Raw genomic sequence first — 18,240 nt, forward strand, 5'->3', positions numbered from 1 at the left:
AAGGCACTTAGGAGGATGCCTGACACATTGTGTGTATGATCAGTATGTTCTAGTTCTTATTTTGTGGCTATTATTGGTGGTGAGTTTTGAGAGACCATTTTAACTGGATGGTGGGACAGGTGTCAGATTTTATAATTTTCTTATGGGCTTCTGCATCTCAGCCAGCATATCCTTAGCATAATCTCCAAGTTGGCTGTTGCTAGAGAGTATAGAAACATGCCCACATCTCTGTTTGCAGAAATGAGGTGGATCTAACCAAGTCTAATTTCATCAGGGCCTTTTTTGTGATGAAATGGATTATCTTCAGTAGCACTCCAATATCTTATGTCTCCTCCCTGAATGTCAATAAGTCAGTACCACTATATTAATTTGTCACATTTTGGATGGCTTAGTTGTAGGGGACATATTGGTAGCATGAGAACTTCTCTTTATTTCCACAGTGTCTTCAGTTGGCCTCTCCACCTGGTCACCTGTGGGACCCCATCACCAGAGACTGCACATTGGGTAGAGAAGGGGAAAGTGAGCCAGGAGAGAGGGAGAGGTGGAAGAAAGAAATGAGAGGGGAACTGACTCATCGCACCTTCCCCCAAAGCATGCTCTAGATCATAGACCTCCCCAAAACACAGCAATGAGAGAAAAAAACCCACAAACAGCCTGGCTACAATCAGCAGCCAGAGAGAGGATGGAGGTCCTGGTAATCATCCTGTGCGCTATGCAGGTGGTCTGGCCACTGGGTGTCACTCTTAGTCTGTTTTCCTTTGATTTGGTGTCAGGTTTCTGGCTTTTGCTGGTCTTCCTCTTCCCACAGGCTCCCTCCCTGTGCTGATGTATCTACCTTGGAAGGCTTTGCTGACTGCATAGACAGTACACGGAGAGTGAAATCACCCCAGATGCAGATTTTTGATCTGCACATGGGAAAGTAACGTGTTTGTCACAATAGCAAGCAGTAACTAGTTCTACAGCAACAGCATCTAGAAAATTAGCTTTTTTGTTGTTGTTGTTAAAGATTTTATTTATTTATTCATGAGAGACAGAGAGAGAGGGAGAGAGAGAGGCAGAGACATAGGCGGAGGTTCCACGCAGGGAGCCCAATGCGAGACTTGATCCCGGGACTCCAGGACCACACCCTGAGCCGAAGGCAGACGCTCAACCACTGAGCCACCTAGGCATCCCAAAAATGAGCTTTTGAAACAGAAATGTTTCATTAATTTTATCATTTATTACTATTATTTCCCCCTTTATATATTATTTGCTTTTTATTTTATTAATCTCTCTATATATTTTAAAGATTTTATTTATTTATTCATAAGAGACACACAGAGAGAGGCAGAGACACAGGCAGAGGAAGAAGCAGGCTCCCTGCAGGGACCCTGATGCAAGACTCGATTCCAGCACCCCAGGATCATGCCCTGAGCCAAAGGCAGACTCTCAACCACTGAGTCACCCAGGTGTCCCAATATATTCTTATATTTTTATTTACTGTTTTCATTCTATAAAATTTAACAGTTAGATGAAGTGGAAATTAATCCAGAAAGAAGGATTGGGAAGAAAGACCTGAACATATGAAACCTTTAAAGAAATAGAAGTCTTATTTAACAAATCTATTATTTTTACTTACCCTCTTTAGAACTTGGTGTGCATTTTCAATCTGAAGATTCATGTCTTCAATTCTGGAATATTCTCCATCATTTTCCTTGTGAATACTGACTCTGCGAGTCTCTCCAGTCTCTCCTGTGGAAGTTCTATTAGATTATCCTGGTCATCTCATCTTATCTTCAATCTTGTTTGGTTAATTCTTCTGTTTTCTTATTTCTCCATGCTGCATTCTGGGTGATTTCTGCAGATCTGTGCTCGGGTTCATTAATCTTTTCCTCTGCTGTGCTAAATCTTTCGTTTAACTTATCCAGTGAGTCCTTAATTGCAGTGTCTTTGTTTTTTTGTTTCCAGGAGTTGAATTTTGTTATTTATCAGAACTGTCTGTTCCTTTTCCCATAATACTCTGTTCTTTCATTATGGTTCCTAAGTTTGAAAATCTCTCCCCCTCTCTGTCTCTCTCTCTTTTTTTTTTTAGGTAGGCTCCATATGGGCTTGAACTCACAACCCTGCATTTGAGAGCTGAGCTAAGATCAAGAGTCAGATGTTTAACTGACTGAGCCACTCCAGTTTAAAACTCTTTTAAATTGCTTTTTCTGCTTATTCTTTCATTTCCAGCTCTCTTATTTCCCATTCTTTCAATGCTGATTTTTGGGCTGACTGCATCTGATGGTTTCCTCTCTCAGTAGTTAATTTCCTTGTGTGATTTGTAATCTCTTTATGATCTATGGTTGACCCTTGAACAATGTAGGGATTAGGAATGCTAAAACCTTTCGCAGTTGAAAATCTGTGTGTAATTTTTGACTTCCCCCAAACTTAACTACTGTTAACAGAACCCTTACTGATAACATAAACAGTCGATTAACACATATTTTGTATGTTCTATATACTGTATTCTTATTATAAAGTAAGCTAGATAAATTAAAATGTAATTAAGAAAATCATCAGGAGGGAGAAATGGTGATTTCAGGAAAGAGTGGTGCTCTGTCTGGCCAAGGGAGCGTGAAGGAAGCATGTATGACCTTCTACAATGAAGTGAAACAAATAGAGAAGAGAGATTCAGTTCTAACATCCAAAAATCAGATCAAAAGGCTGACCTGTCTTGGCTCCTCCTACTTCACTTTGAACCCATTTGAGGATCTTCAGATAGATCCTGAAGCGACAGATGAAGGAATAAAAAAGAAGTTTTGATAGTTACCCATATTGGTGTATCCTGACAAAAATCAAGATGATGCTGACAACACAAAAGGCTTTGGAGGCTGTGAACAAAGCTTATAAGTTGCTACTGGATCAGGAGCAAAAGAGAGGGCAGGATATCATTCACGCAGGAAAATATTACACAGGACACACTGTGAGAGTGTGAGAAAAGCAATTAAGGGGGAAGGAAAATCCTACTAATGTCGGGGAGGATGATCCTAAGCTGTTTAAACAAGCAGTATATACAAACAGACCACAAAACTCTTTGCTGATCTGGAAATTAAAAGGAAAGAGAGAGAAGCCAAAGAGATGCATGAAAGGAAACAACAAAGGGAAGAAGAGATAGAAGCTGGAAAAAAAAGACAAATGAGAAAGAGAGTGGTGGAAAACCTTTGAGGAAAGTTGAGATGGTCATGTGGACAGCTGGTGCACCTTTAGGCATATCCAAAGGGTGCAGATAGAGAAGAATAACTGGACATTCCTGAGACCATCAAAAGTAAAAATGGAGTAGCATGAACCACAGAGCCTTCCCACAACTCTCTCCCCTCCTCAGCTTTGAAGGATTCATTCTTTCCTCTCATTTCCACCCCAACATAGAGTAATATTTGCTTTTTAGTCCACTTTATTTTCAATATAATTTAACAGCAACCAGAGTAATTCCTTTGCACATTGAAATGAGAGGTTTGCTTTAAAAAGAAACCTTCTCCCCACTCCTACCCCTGGACCAACCAGGATTGGAAGGTGCCACCACTAGTCCTGCCTTCTCTTCCCACTGCCTGTAAAGGAACATTTTGCACTTCTCTGGCTTGTGAAGGTTAAAAACTTAGTGTATAGTTTGTGGAAATCAACCAATTAAATGTATTGAGTTAAAAAAAAAGAGAAGATCATAAGGAAAATACAATGACAACACTGTATTGTATTTATCAAAAAGTGGACCTGTGCAGTTCAAACCATATTGCTCAAGGATCAACCATAATCTGAGCTACTCTTTAGCATTAAAAAAAATTAGGTTTCTCATGAACCCTACACTGTGGAAGAGTAGTTTTTGTGATAATTTCTGTTGTCTCCCTAGAGAATGAACATTCAGGGCTAGTTTTTGTCCCTTGACTGGGATACCTACAGACTTTAGGGTAAATTCAGATCCTATCCCTTCTCAAGGAGCACAACTGGGTGTTTGATTTTTCCACACAAGTCCTCAGACAGACACATAGCTTCTCCAGGTGTCCTTGGAAGATGGAAAGGAGTTTTCTAATTCCTTTTTGATGGAATAGCGACACTTCCAGACTTCAAACTTTATGCAGGGAGCAACCTTTTAGCTTCCCTGCTTGATGTAGGCCCAAAGTTATCTCTAGTAAGGAGGAGGGGGAATTAGAGGCCAACCCAGCTGCTCGGACTCATGTCCTGGCTAAGATCCTCCAGGGTCCTCATGGCATCTGTTCCCATTTATTCATAGGGTTTTGATTTCTGTGTTTGTTTCTGGATCCTAAGGATTTCCCTTTCTTTCCTTAAAAGTTAGTATGTATTAAAATATTTATCTTTGGGATGCCTGGGTGGCTTGGTGGTTGAGGATCTGCCTTTGGCTCAGGGCGTGATCCTGGGGTCCTGGGATCGAGTCCCACATCGGACTCCCTGCGGGGAGCCTGCTTCTCCCTCTGCCTATGTCTCTGCCTCTTTCCCTGTGTCTCTCATGAATAAATAAAATCTTTAAAAAAATATTTATCTTTGTCACATCTTTATCCTACTTTGACCTTTAGTGATTCAGTTTATCTTCTGATTTTCTTTCCTGCTTTTTTCCCCCAGTGGAACAATCTAGGTTACTTATTTAAGCCATCTCCTGCCATAGCAAAGGAATGGAAGATCAGTGTACTAGTTATCATTTGATACAAGTAAGGAAGGTAAGCATAAGGTCCCATATACTTTTCTGATCCGTGTGCGCACTGATGGTCCAAACCAGTGCTGTGGTCCCCACTGGGTAGTGGTCTGGGTTCTCTTTATTTATCTCCTCATAGCCGGTCAGAAGTAGATTGACGTAAGAGTTAAGGAATGGAGTGTGATTACCATCTCCCCAGGGAAAGGGCTTGGTCCCAATGTGGAGATGGGGTAGGTGACACACAGAGGTTTCTCCTGCTCTCCGTGATGCGACTTTAGGAAGACATTCAGCATGTTTATTCCCATGCTGGGGAGTGCTGCAGAGTAGGTGAGGGCCTTCTATCTGTGAGCTGATCTCTCCTGTCATGGGTGCCATGCAACACAGGTAGCCCCAACTGTGCCCTGGACCCAGCTGCCACTGCCATTTTTTACCTCCATCTCCTGGTTTTCTTATCAAAGGTCTTCAAACAAGGTCATGTGAGCTGTAGGGGGAGAAGGAGAAGTTGCAGAGACCAATACCTTCCCCATTCTGAACCCTGTCCTTTATCCCGCTTAAAACAGGGAAGCGGGATGCCCGGGTGGCTCAGTGGTTGAGCGTCTGCCTCCAGCTCAGGGCGTGATCCTGGAGTCCTGGGATCGAGTCCCACATCGGGCTCCCTGCATGGAGCCTGTTTCTCCCTCTGTCTGTGTCTCTGCCTCTCTCTCTCTCTCTGTGTCTCTCGTGAATAAATAAATAAAATCTTCAAAAAAATAAAAAAATAAACAGGGAAGCTCCTCTTGTGTCTTTCTCTACAGCAGCCTAGCTGGCAAGTACTTCATCCTTGTGTACCTCAGTTTCTTCATTTGTAAAAAGAGAACAATAATAGTGCTGCCTCACTGGACTATTGTGAGGACAAATGACATATACAAATGACAAATGACAAAGCACTCAGGCAGTGCCTGGTTCAAAATAAGCATGATCTTTGTTGTTATTTACTGTTGTTAATTATTGTCATTATATTTCTTCTAAAAAATGATTCTGAACTAAAAAAAAGTCTTTTCAGATGTAGAAAAGGTCTTAAAAGATACATAGATACAATCTAAACTGGGTCTTTTCTTAAAGAACTTTTAGTTTGAAAATTCTTTTCTTCTATGCTAATTCTATCAGCAAGAAAGTTAATTTGAGCCAAGCTTGGCTAGCAAGGTTAGTTTTAGCCAAGTTTGGCTTGTGCCTAGCAGAACAGGCATAAAGATCTCTATTGTTTATGATAATTTTCTTCCAGCCCCCTGACATTCCTTCAACCCCACTTTCCATTCCATAGCAATTCTTTTCTTTTCGTAATGATTCACAATGAACTTGTTGTAACTGTTGTATAAGCTGCCTTCTGACTTGACTCAACCTTGTTTCATGGTTTGTCAACGTTGTGTTACCTGTCCCTAGACTTTTTGCTGAAATTGCCTAACTCTAAAGAAATTTTATCTAATGGTTCTTCTCTAACCTTTACATTTATGGTAACCTCTTCTACATTTCCTGTGAAAGTGGGGACCATGTAGTCTCAAAAAGGATAGGGTTAAGAAAGGGCTTTGCTGTCTTCTAAGAGAAAGTGCTATTGGAAGGGGCATTTTCATTCTTACTTCAGCCTGCTTGGAAACTGTTCAGTCCAGGTCCACAGTGATGAGCTGGTGACAGCACTACTTACTTACGAGCATGATTATATTATGAATCAGTGAGATGATGGGTAGGATTCAGCCATGAAGAATGAGTATTGATGGTCTTCTTTCACTTCTCAATGTGAAGTGGAAAAAATCATAGGTCTGAGGCCTTGTCCTGACTCCCCTCTTCTCATTACCCTCCTTGGACCTTAATTCAGGTGCAGGAATATTACTATCTTCAGTGATGAGGTGAGATGTTCTTTTTAGGCTTAGGAAAGTGACAGGAGATTGGAGTGGGCCTGGTTGCCTATAGGTTGTTCATATTGATATAATATCTGCCACCAGTTGATTGTATGTTCTAGTATCTTCTGAAGGCCCAAGTTCCTCCAGAGCAATAGGATCTTTTTAACTGTAAAAGGAGTTGTTCCAATCCTATCCATGAAGTTGTAGCTATAGTCATAATTGAGTTGATGATGTGGATAATAGTTGATTGGTATAATTGGTATAAAAAATCCAGGGTTACATAGACCAGATTGTCTTATACTTAGTGGAAGCAGCATTCAGAATAGTAAGCCAGGCTTCCCCAACCTTTTACCTCTACTGAGGTTTGTGGATACCATGTGGTTGAGGAGTCCCTTAGTAAAAGAAGGCTGTGATTACTTTGGCTCAGCCAGGCAGGTTGGTGACCCCCTTAGGTTACCCTGGAGCTCACAGCACAGTCTCAGTAGCAAGGTTGACATTCTAATACTTGAGAGGGGGTGGTCAGAGCCAGTTGTGGGATGTTATATATATCATGCATAAGATGGGGTAGCAGGGAAAGTGTGGGCTTTTTTCCCAGTCCTTTTGAGGGCCAAAATTTGACACTCTCTTCTGAAGACCAACAGTTGCCTCATTATCAAAATGAATCAGTCTCATTAGTTAAAGGTAATGCTATATTTCTCTCTCTCTCTCTCTCTCTCTCTCTCTCTCTCTATATATATATATATATATATATATATATATATATACAGTGCGAGGGAAGGCTCCAGCTTCATTCTTTTGCATGTGGCCATGCAATTCTCCTAGCACCATTGGTTGAAAGACTATTTTTCCCTCCATTGATTCAGTAGCTTTGTGGAAAATTAATTGACATGGGATTATTTCTGGACTCTCGATTCTATTACAATGATCTATCCTTATATCAGTACCAACTGTCTTGAGTACCATTGTTTTACAGTAACTTTTGAAATCAAGAAGTGTAAAATTGAGAACTTTATCCTTTGTTTTCAAGACTGTTCTGGCTATTCTGGGTTTCTAAGTCTTCATATGAATTTTAGTGTCTGCTTGTCAATTTCTAGAAAAGAAACTACTAGGATTTCTAGAGATTACTTTGAATCTGTAGATTAATTTGGGCAGTCTCACCACCTTAACAATATTAAGTCTTCCAAATTCATGAACGTGAGCTGTTTTTCCTTCATTGAGATCTTTAATTTCTTTCAATGATGTTTTGTAGCTCCCAGAGTATGTTTTGACTTCTTTTGTTAAATATATTTCTAAGTACTTTATTATTTTTGATACTATTGTAAATGGAATTTTCTTTTTCTTTCTTTTTTTTTTTTAAAGATTTTGTTTTTATTTATTAATGAGACAGAGAGAGAGAGAGAGAGAGAGGCAGAGACACAAGTAGAGGAAGAAGCAGGCTCCGTGCGGGGAGCCTGATGTGGGACTCGATCCGGTGACCCCAGGATCATGCCCTGGGCTGAAGGCGGCGCTAAACTGCTGAGCCACCCAGGCTGCCCTGGAATTGTTTTCTTAAATTAATTTTTGGATTGTTCATTGCTAATGCAGAGAAAAAAATTGATTTTTTTAATAGCAGGCTCCCTGCCCAACGAGGGCTCACACTCATGACTGTACTCACCAGAGTGCTCATAGCTGTGAGATAAAGACCTGAGCTAAGTTCAAGAGTCAGACACATAGTTGACTGAGCCACCTAGGCACCCTTCCAAAAATTGATTTTTGTATACTGTTCTTCTATCTTGCAACCTTGCTATAAACTCCTCTATTAGTCCTAATGGTTTTTAAAAATTGGATTCCTTATGATTTTCTACATATAAGATCATATCACCTGAGAGTAGAGATAGTTTTAATTCTTCCTTTCCAACTTGAATGCTTTTCTTTTCACTTTTGTTGTTGTTGTTGTTGCCCCAATTGCCTTTAAATCTTCAGATCTTCCAACCTCCTTCATCACCTGGGCAGTGAGAAAGCAGTCCCTGCCAGTTCTGTATCCTCAGGTGCTCTCTCTGCCTCTGCTGTCCCCTTTCAGTCTGGGCTGTGAACACTGACCTTGAAGGTGAGTGGACTAACAGGCACAGTGAGAGCAGGGAGGAGAAAGAGGTAATGGGGAGGAGGACGGGACAAGGACATCCCAAATGCAGGGTAGAAGCAGGGCTTGTAGGGCCTGCTTGTGTGTGCACCTCTGATTATGTCCATGGCTCAGCTCGGGAGCCTGAAGACAGTGTGGACCGCAGAGAGGTGGGGCACTGGTCTCCATAGGGTTGTCTGTCCAGGCCAGACCAGGCCAGGCCAAGCTCAGAGAGCAGTGATATACCCCAGGATTCACCTTGTGGCCAGAATTAGGAGCCAGAAGCCCCTGCCTGGGCTCCTGCGACTGGTTCATGTATCCTCATCTTCATCTACAGTCTTGAATTCCAAGAGGAGCAAAATGAAATAAGAGAGATTGACATCCATGATATGGGCTCACGGGGTGGTTAGGAGGGGTGAGTGGGGGCGTCTGGGGGCCTGGCAGCCTACTGCTGCCAATCTGCTGGACACGTACTGACTCTGCTCTGCTTGGGCTTGTTCCTGAGTCTTGGGATGTGATACAGGGATGGAAGGGTCTGTCCTTTGTGTCTTGGAGCCAACAGGGGATGCTTGAGTGCTGGTTTCCCTTCCCTGAGTGCTGAGGTCTATGGGCTAGACAATGATAAGAAAATAAACCCAACATTGCTTCCAGTGATGGGTTTATTGGTCTTGATGTGGTCTAGTCTTGAGCACTGTTTCTGTCTTCTTCAATGTAAAAGGTGGTGGCTGGACAAGTCGATGGAGATATTAGGGATTTCTCCAGTCTATTATCTTATGTCTTGGCATTTTCTGTCTCTTTATCTATCCCCCTTCCACTTCCATTGCTAATTAATTCATTGCTTATTTGTTATCTTTCTCCTCCAATGGAATGTTAGCTCCATGAAAGAATATCCCTATCTATTGACCTTACCACTGTGTCACTCTCCCCATCCCAACCTAGATTAGAGCACATAGTTGGTGCTTAATCAATCTTTTGAATGAAATCCTCTGGTCATTTTCAGGATTTCTTCCACTCCGCATACTCTGGTGTTCTATAAATGTTGATTGCATTATTCTTTACCAAATGCAAAAATTAGGGAGTTTCAGTGGTGCCCCAGTCAAAAAGCCTAGCTTGGGATTCAGTCCACTGGCTTCTGAATCCTGATACTACCACTTGCCAGCTGTGTGACCTATGGAAATTTACTCAGCTTCCCAGCCCCTCAAATCCTTCACCTTTATTTTTTATTTTAAAGGTTTTATTTATTTATTCATAAGAGACACAGAGGGAGAGGCAGAGACATAGGCAGAAGGAGAAGCAGGCCCCATGAAGGGAGCCCATTATGGGACTTGATCCTGGGGCTCCAGGATCATGTGCTGAGCCGAAGGCAGATGCTTAAATGCTGAGCCACCCAGGCATCCCTCCTTCACCTTTAGATAGAGATAATGACAGGACCTGCTCCTGTGGGTGGTTATGTGCATCAAGTGAGAAAATCCACGAAAATACTAGTGTAACGCATCCATATGAAGCTGTCTGTGTCTGTTAACGAGTATTATCATTATTCACTTACGCCTACCCATGTGACAAGCCCCTCATCTCTCTTTCTTCTCATGCAGGCTTGCTGGACCTTTCCACTATTTGTTCTTGTCAGCATTTCCCTGCCTGGGAATGTGCGGGGAACTCTGTTGCCATGGGGATTGCGGGGCATGGTCCTTCCTCTGGGCCAATTGCATTGATGCTAAATGAGGCTGGCCTGCATCCAGGTTTCCATCTCCTTGCAGAGAAGTACTCAGGTAGGGCCCTGGTGAGAGAGAGCAGGCTTCTAGTACTTCTTTTCTCTATCTCCATCCCTTCTCTTGCAAATGCAATAAGAATTTCACCCTGCCTCTTCATTTTACAGGCTTGTAAATGAATCTGAATGAAAGGGCTTTCAAAGCAGCATAACTTCATACATGAAGGTGACATGGTCTTGAATTCTTTCTTTTTATCCCAGGCTGAGATTAATTTCTCTCTCTTTGACCAAGTATTTCCCCCAGTTGTGTAGACTCAGTTTAAAGACACACACAGTGCTTCCCTGTGCTTCCCAATTAATAAAAATGCTTTCAGGGATCTTTCTAATTTTCTCTTCACAGCTGCTTTGTAAAGCCCTTAAGTCATTTGGTAGCTGAGGAACCCCACCCTTGAACCAGCTGCTCAGCCTCTTGGCCTCATGCTGAGGCCAACACAGCATCAGGCTTGAATGTGGAGCCCCTTCATCTCCGCCTAGAATCTTTTTCACCTTGCTCAGCTGGATGCTGATGGATTAGGCTTTTAGGAGAGATCATTGAACCTTGGACCATCTAAAAGCCCCAAATAATTTCCATTGGAAAAACAATCTACTCCCTACATAATTATAAGGGTGTGAAGAAAGGGGTTAACAGAAATAAAAATCTACACCCACGAGGATGTTCACAACAATTGGTGGCCACCAGGAAGGAGGAAGCCATGGGGCTCTGCTGGGAAAGTCATCAGAGGAGTAGTATCTTGGCTCATTCCTCTCGGAGAGTGGAATTGAGATCTGGGGAAGCAGAGGATCCCTTTGTTTATAAGTTTGTTTTGAACTTTGTTTAGATTTCAGGAAGTGAGACTAACAACTCTCATCTAGAAACAGGAAAATGTTAGCAATCCACATGGCTAAACCATTGGGACTCATTTGTTTGTTTTGATTTTGTCAAGGAGAAAGAGGAACCCTTTCTGGGTCAGCTTTACCCATGGCTCTTGCCTGGGCTGCCCTCATGAAGCTTCTCTTTTCTACAAGAGTTCCCATCTTTTTAACTTGAAGCTCCAGCCACAAGTCAAGTGAAACAGGCCAAATCAGCACTGTCATTCACGCACTGCGGGCTGAGTCCCGGGCCAAGAGTGAAGCAGTGAGCCAATTAAGATATATGATAATTTACATAATATGATCCTATATGGGAATATATATATATATATAATGTATATATAATATATGTATATATAATTTTCCATACAGAAATGGGATCACATATACATGTGTCTAGGATGCAGAGCCAGAGTTCAGAAAGATGCTACAAATTGCCTGTGGTTGCCTTTAGGGAGGGGACTGGGCTTTGGTTAGGAGTGAAGCGGTTTGAAAGTGGCCTCACATTTTTATTCAATCCTCAGTCTGAACTTTTCCACACATATATGACTGTGGCTGTGTTGACACCATTTCAAACAGAATACCTGGCCTTCCGACAGGACAGTACTTTCCTCACCATGCTCTACAGGGGCTCTCCTTTACTCTCCACTATAAACATGATCTCTGAAATTCCCCTCTGCAGCCTCCCTCTGTCTTTTGGCTCTCCCACTCCTTGAAATCTCCAGAAGTTGCTGGACAGTCTCTTTATGACCTTGTGACATGGTATCTGATCTCATATCTCTATCCCCGGTCTCCTAATCTAGCCTGACTCTGAGGTGGCCCATTTCAGTAACTGTCTCACCAGCCCCCTGGATTCTCACACCCTAGTGCCCCTTGACCCTCCTGCCTTGTCAGCTCTGGACTGTTGTGTGCTGTTCCTGCTCCATTTTGAGGCTCCTGGAAGAAAGACATAACCCCCATGACTGGACCCCTGCAAACTTTTAACAGCCAGTCCTGTCTATCCCTCACTGGGACCAGCAACCCTCCAATTTCCTTCTAATCAGCTTCTTATTATGCTACCCCCATGGACTCCTTTTGTCTCCCCCTCCTTGGTTTTATTGTGGCCTTCACCCATGAGCTACTCCAAATGCACACCTTCTGTACTCTCAACGCCTTCATACATCCTACCTCAGAGGAACTCTGTCTCTAAGACAGGCTCTGTGTACACAGTTCTCCTCCTTCTGGACGCTTCTACATCAGTGTTCTTCTCTCTGCATCTGTCTATTCCTCTCTAGTTCATATAGGTGTGACACAGAGCTCTATTCTGGTCTTAGTTTGATTTAATAGTTTCTTTTCCCCCAGTGCCTGAGGAAACAGAAGGGATGTGTGGTGGATGTTCTGGAGTCTGCCTGGATCCCCACCTATCACGACTGGCCCACCCCTTCCTCCAGTTGCTGGAAGCTTTCAAGGTCGATGCTTTCATCTGAGTCCCTCTCTGGGGCTTGCCTAGAACAGAAGAGTGCCACGTCCAGTTTGTGTCCCCTTCTGGGGCACCCTGCCCTCAATGACTGGCCCTTATGAGGATGTAGCCAGTCCAGTGGCTGGTTGTTATCAGATGCCCTTGGCCCAGGATGACTCTGCATGGCCCACCTACCCCTGAGCTCCCTGTGGGAACCAGCTGAGGACTCTGTTTAGAGTGCTTTGCAGGCCACTCTGTCCTCTGCCTGGTTCTGTCCCCTCCCCCCCATAGGGATCCTGTGAACACAACCCCATAAGCTTGCTGCCTACAAGTCTTCCTCTCGGGGTCTGCATCTTGGGAACTGACCTGCTGCAGCAGGCTTTTCAGAGTTGGGGAGAAATCTTGGACAGGGATGGGAAAGATCAATATTCAGATTGATTTCATCTGCTTGGAACATAGAGACAGTCTGAGAAAACTTAGATCAGTGGAAACTTTTGGATTAGGTAGCTTAAAACAAAATCAGTTGTACAAATATAAGTTGTGAGAGATTTGGTCAGGTATCTAGTTAAACAAGAACTAAGAGCTTCCTTAAATTTTTAGTTCCTTCCTTCCTTCCTTCCTTCCTTCCTTCCTTCCTTCCTTCCTTCCTTCCTTCCTTCCTTCCTTCATCTAAGAGTGCCTATTCCATCAGGCACTGTGTTTCATGGTGGGAACAGGACAGCAGAAATGTGAGGGGGAGATGGTAAATAAACACAGACTTAGGACTATAATCACTAAAGTGAATAAGCGGGGGCAGAAATAGGAATAAAAGGAGGTACGTCTCAGAGTAGGTGATACTGAATATAAGACTGACTACAGGTCCACACTCTGCAGTGGCACAGACACTGGGGCAGTCAGAGGTGAGGAACTGAGGGTTCTGTGGGATCATGCTCCCATCCCCTACTAACTGAAGGCTCCAGACACTGAAAGAACAGCTGCAGGGGAGTTCTGATGGCCTCGATTCTCAAAGCGTGGTCCAACAGCCAGCATATGGGCACCACCTGCAAGCTCCCACTAGAGCGTCTCACCCCCTCAGAGACCGGGGATTAGGATCTGCATTTTCCTCATTCCCAGGTCTATTGGTTTCCTATGGCTGCTGTAGCAAATGACAAACTTAGTGACTTCAAACAACACAACTTTATTATCTTGTAGTTCTGGATGTCAGATTTCCGAAGTGGATCTCACTGGGCTAAAATCAAGGTGTTGGTAGGGCTGTGTTCCTCTTGGAAGTTCTAGAGAATCCTTTCTGTGCCTTGGCCAGCTTTTGAGGCTTCCCACATTTCTTGCCTATGGTCCCATCTTCCATCTAAAACCAGCACTGTAGCAGCATCTTCAAATCATTTTCTCTGATTCTGACCTCTGGCTTCTAGTTTGCTTGTCATATCTTCTGACTCTGACCTTCCCACCTCCCTTGCGGTTACATCTGGACCATCTGATATCCCTTTCTCAAATTCCTTCACTTAATCCTATCAAGAAAGTCCTTTTAGCCAGGTAAGAAAACATAAACATATTCACAGGCTCTGGAGATGTGGATATCTTTGGGGGGCATTATTCTTCCTATCATGCCAGATAATTAATATCCATATTAAAGTTTGAGAAGGACTGGTCTATTGTCCTTCTTTCCTACTTTCCCTGGATGTTCATGTTTGTTGAAACATTTTATTTTTTTTGAAACCTTTAAAATTAGTGTATGTATGGTAAACTGTTTTACTCATTTGCTTGACCTCTGTACAAACATGGTTCTATGGAGGTTAAGATAATCTGATCTTTATTAGTAGTCAGATGTTGCTTGAGGGAGGGGTTGGGGGTTGGGATGCTGTATATATGTGTCTGTTTCTATTCTCCTGGCTGTCTTAAGTGGTGAAGCTTACTGTATATGCAGGTGCTGGCTGGAATGTTTGGGAAAAGCTATTGCTGTCATTTACTAGCAGTAAGACCCTGGAGAAGTCACCTGACTTCTCTCACACAGCCCTTTCATCGCTTACAAAATGGTGGGTCCAGCTCCTATGTTATGGATATAGGTGTGAGGATATAGTAAGATAGAGGATTTCATCAATATGGAAGTCTTGAATAATTATAAATCATTTTTTTTGTTATTTGTGGATGCTGAAACTTGAGGATGAGAGGGGCCCTCTCATTTCTTTCTTTCTTTCTTTCTTTCTTTCTTTCTTTCTTTCTTTCTTTCTTTCTTTCTTCTTTCTTTCTTTCTCTCTCTCTCTCTCTTTCTTTCTTTCTTCTTTCTTTTCCTTATTTTTCTTCTTCTTCTTCTTCTTCTTTCTACTTATTCATGAGAGAGAGAGAGAGAGAGAGAACACAGAGAGGAGGTCAAAGGGAGAGGGAGAGAGATAATGTCAAGCAGACTCCATGCTGAGCATGGAGCCCAATTGGGGGCTCGATCTTATGACACTGAGATCACAACCTGAGCTGAAACCAAGAGTCTGTGGCCCAAACAACTGTGCCACCCAGGTGTCCCCTCACATTCTTTTCATTGAGAGAGCCAGATTCCCTGCATGTGGTCTCCCCTTGTGGTTAAGGCTTTTAATTAACTTTAGTATAGATCAGAAGATTAAGAAAAGGAGAGCTCTATGGACCTTTAGACCCCTGAAATGTACACCTGTCCCTGTCCCTCATCTCTGTAAAAGAAATCCCTGGGGCATTATTTGCTGAAATCTGGAGGCACATTGGAATCACTAGGAGTGACTCTAATCAGAGATTCTGTTTCATTGGAGCTGGGTAAGATCTAGGCATCTGGATTTTGATAAATGTCTCCAAGTAGGTAGAATGTGAACTATCTCCTGACTCCTGTAGGCTGATGTAAACTTGGAATCCATTAGCAAAAGTACAATACATAAAACAAAGGAGGGGACAGTGCCTCCGTGCTGTGTACAGAATACACAGCTCTGCTGGATGGTTGAATGGAGATCTGGGGATCCCACTTTCAGAGGAACTTGAACAAAGTCATCATGGGAACAAGACTTGAATGGGTGAGGACACAGAGTGACTACATAAGGAAAGTACCTAAGGGGAAATGGTTGACTTTCCCAAGGTCACCCAATGAAATTTATCAGCGAAAACACCCAAAATACCCCTTTCTTTTTGCTTGAAACCAATTTACTAGATCACAAAAGCCAAATAGTGATGAAAATAGTTGAGCATGAGTATTTATTTTTCTTTCTTAAGTAAACTGCTTGCAAAACGTGTGTCTGTTGAAAATGTTGGCCAGTCAAGAAGAGAGAAATGCAGCTAGGGTGGCTAGGCTAGATGCCTTTGCCTGAAGTAATGAAAGGAATCTTCTTGATTATCTGAGGACAGGCAGTCCTAGTTTTACTGAGGTGCATTTCCTCCTAAGCTTTCTGATTGGAACTGAGATTTTTGTCTCTGTCATGGCTGATAGGTACATTCTTTTCAACAAGGATGTCCCTTCTTCCTCAGAGTCTGGACTCATGGACAATATGCCAAAGACTGGTATAACAGTGATCTCTCTCTCTCACACACACACAAGTGCAAGATTTGTGCAAGTAAAAAATCAACACCTGGAAACACTTTTTAAATCCTCACAATCATTTTATGAGATAGAGATTTTTTGTGATCTCTATGTGACTATTATTATCATTGTTATTTGCAAAGGACAGACTATGCCAAACAGCATACAACTTGGAAATGACAGAGCCAGGATTTGAACTTTGGTCTTCTGACCACAAATCTAATGCCCAAACTGACCTTTGAGAGGTAAAAACATATCCAGATGGAGTTTCCTGGGGTTATCCTAACGAACTGCCCAAACTGGGTTACTTAAAATAATAGAAATATATTGTCTCATAGCTCTGGTGACCAGAAGTTCCAAATCAAGGTGTCTGCATGGCTAAGCTCCCTTGGAAACCTTCAGGGAGGATCATCCCTTGACTCTTCCTGACTTCTGGTGGTTTGCTGGCGATCCCCTTCATTCCTTGGCTTGTGGATGTGTAACTCAACGCCCTCATTGTTGCCAGGGCTTCTGCTTGTGGGTCTGTGTCTTCACAGGGTGTTTGTTTTATAAGAACACTAGTCATATTGGATTAGGGACCCTCTGTATTCCAGTATGAACCCAACCTAAATAATTATATCTACAACAATCCTATTTTCAAATAAAATCACAGTCTGAGGTACTGAGGGTTCAGTGTTCCATATATTATATTTGAAGGGGAGAGGATTCCACCCATGACATAGTCTTACAGTTTTCCCCTTGAATTATAGTTCCTCAGTGCATATATTATCCCAACTAGACTGTGAATTTCCCAAGGAAAAAATTTTTCAATTTTACATCAGAAGGGTCCAACTGGCTGCTTGTGGGCTGGATTTGGCCTGAATTGAAATACAAGTAAATTTTATTTCTAATTTTTTCTCTATTAGAATGTACTAGTTTTCTTAAGATGCTTTTTATAAACAGCTAATGTACAAAAAATTCAAGTTTCCTCATCAGAAATAAAAATCTGGACGAATCACTGTATTTTTAATACATACTTTTATAGCATTTCAAAAGCAAATCTTAATTCAAACCAATACCTCTAGAAGGAAATTTAAAAATTTAGTTTAGTTTCAAGAGTTTGCATATGGCAGAGAAGGCAGGTCACATTTTATATTTTAACAACACAACCTATTGTATAATAAATATAAAATGGAAAAAGGTAAGTTTGTCTGGTCTGAAGTATTGGCCTACACAGTGCTTTAGAAGATTTTCTGAATTAGTCTTTGAGCATTAATTTTTTAATTCTTGTTTTTCTTATCAAAGTATAAGTAACACACAGCATTATATTAGTTTCCACTGAGCAACATAAGATTCAACAATTCTTTTGTTGTTGTTGTTAAAGATGGATTTATTTATTTATTTATTTATTTATTTATTTATTTATATATGGGGGGGAGAGAGAGAGAGAGAGAGAGAGAGAGAGAGAGAGAGCACCCCCATGGGAGGGGGAGAGGGAGAGGAAATTTTAAGCAGACTCTCTGATAGTGCAGAGCCTGAGTCGGGCTCAGTCTCATCACACCCTGACATCATGACCTGGGCTGAAAGAGTTGGATTTGGATTCTTAACTGACTGTACCACCCAGATGCCCCATGATTCAGCAGTTCTATACAATACTCAAAACCATGGGATACTTCATGAATCTGCATGTTTCCCTTGCACAGGGGCTGTGTTAATCTCTGTGTCATTCCAATTTTAGTGTATATGCTACTGGAGTGAGCCTAGTTTGTGGCCATTAAAAAATTTGGGAACTTCATGTGAAAATCTTGATGTCTGGTTTCTATGACAAATCAGGACGTCTGGCTACTTCCCAGAAGAACATGGCATCATACTTCTCATTTCCTGAAGCCTAGTGGGAGCTTCTTAGGTGGGACAGTGCCCACCTTGTATCACAGATATATTTGTATCCTACTGATTCTTCTTCTTTGCAGAGCCTTGATTAAGATACTCGTCATTCAGAAATATATCTAATACCTAAACCCCTTTTATTACCTCCATTGCTGTCACTCTGG

The 18,240-nt window shown here is 42.1% G+C and overlaps 1 protein-coding gene, 1 non-coding gene and 1 pseudogene across 2 annotated transcripts in view; 2 read left to right on the forward strand and 1 right to left on the reverse strand.

Moving 5' to 3' along the window:
* SH3TC2 (SH3 domain and tetratricopeptide repeats 2) overlaps positions 1 to 18,240 on the forward strand; it is a 102,286-nt gene that overhangs the window by 26,354 nt on the left and 57,692 nt on the right. The gene's annotated exons all lie outside the window — the stretch shown is intronic.
* LOC140631596 (dnaJ homolog subfamily C member 8 pseudogene) lies at positions 2,551 to 3,301 on the forward strand (annotated as a pseudogene).
* LOC140632791 (U6 spliceosomal RNA) lies at positions 17,848 to 17,951 on the reverse strand. Its single transcript, XR_012030479.1, has one exon. It is a non-coding gene; the product is annotated as a U6 spliceosomal RNA (small nuclear RNA).

The sequence above is a fragment of the Canis lupus genome, chromosome 4, assembly GCF_048164855.1.
Source record: "Canis lupus baileyi chromosome 4, mCanLup2.hap1, whole genome shotgun sequence".
NCBI lineage: Eukaryota > Metazoa > Chordata > Mammalia > Carnivora > Canidae > Canis > Canis lupus.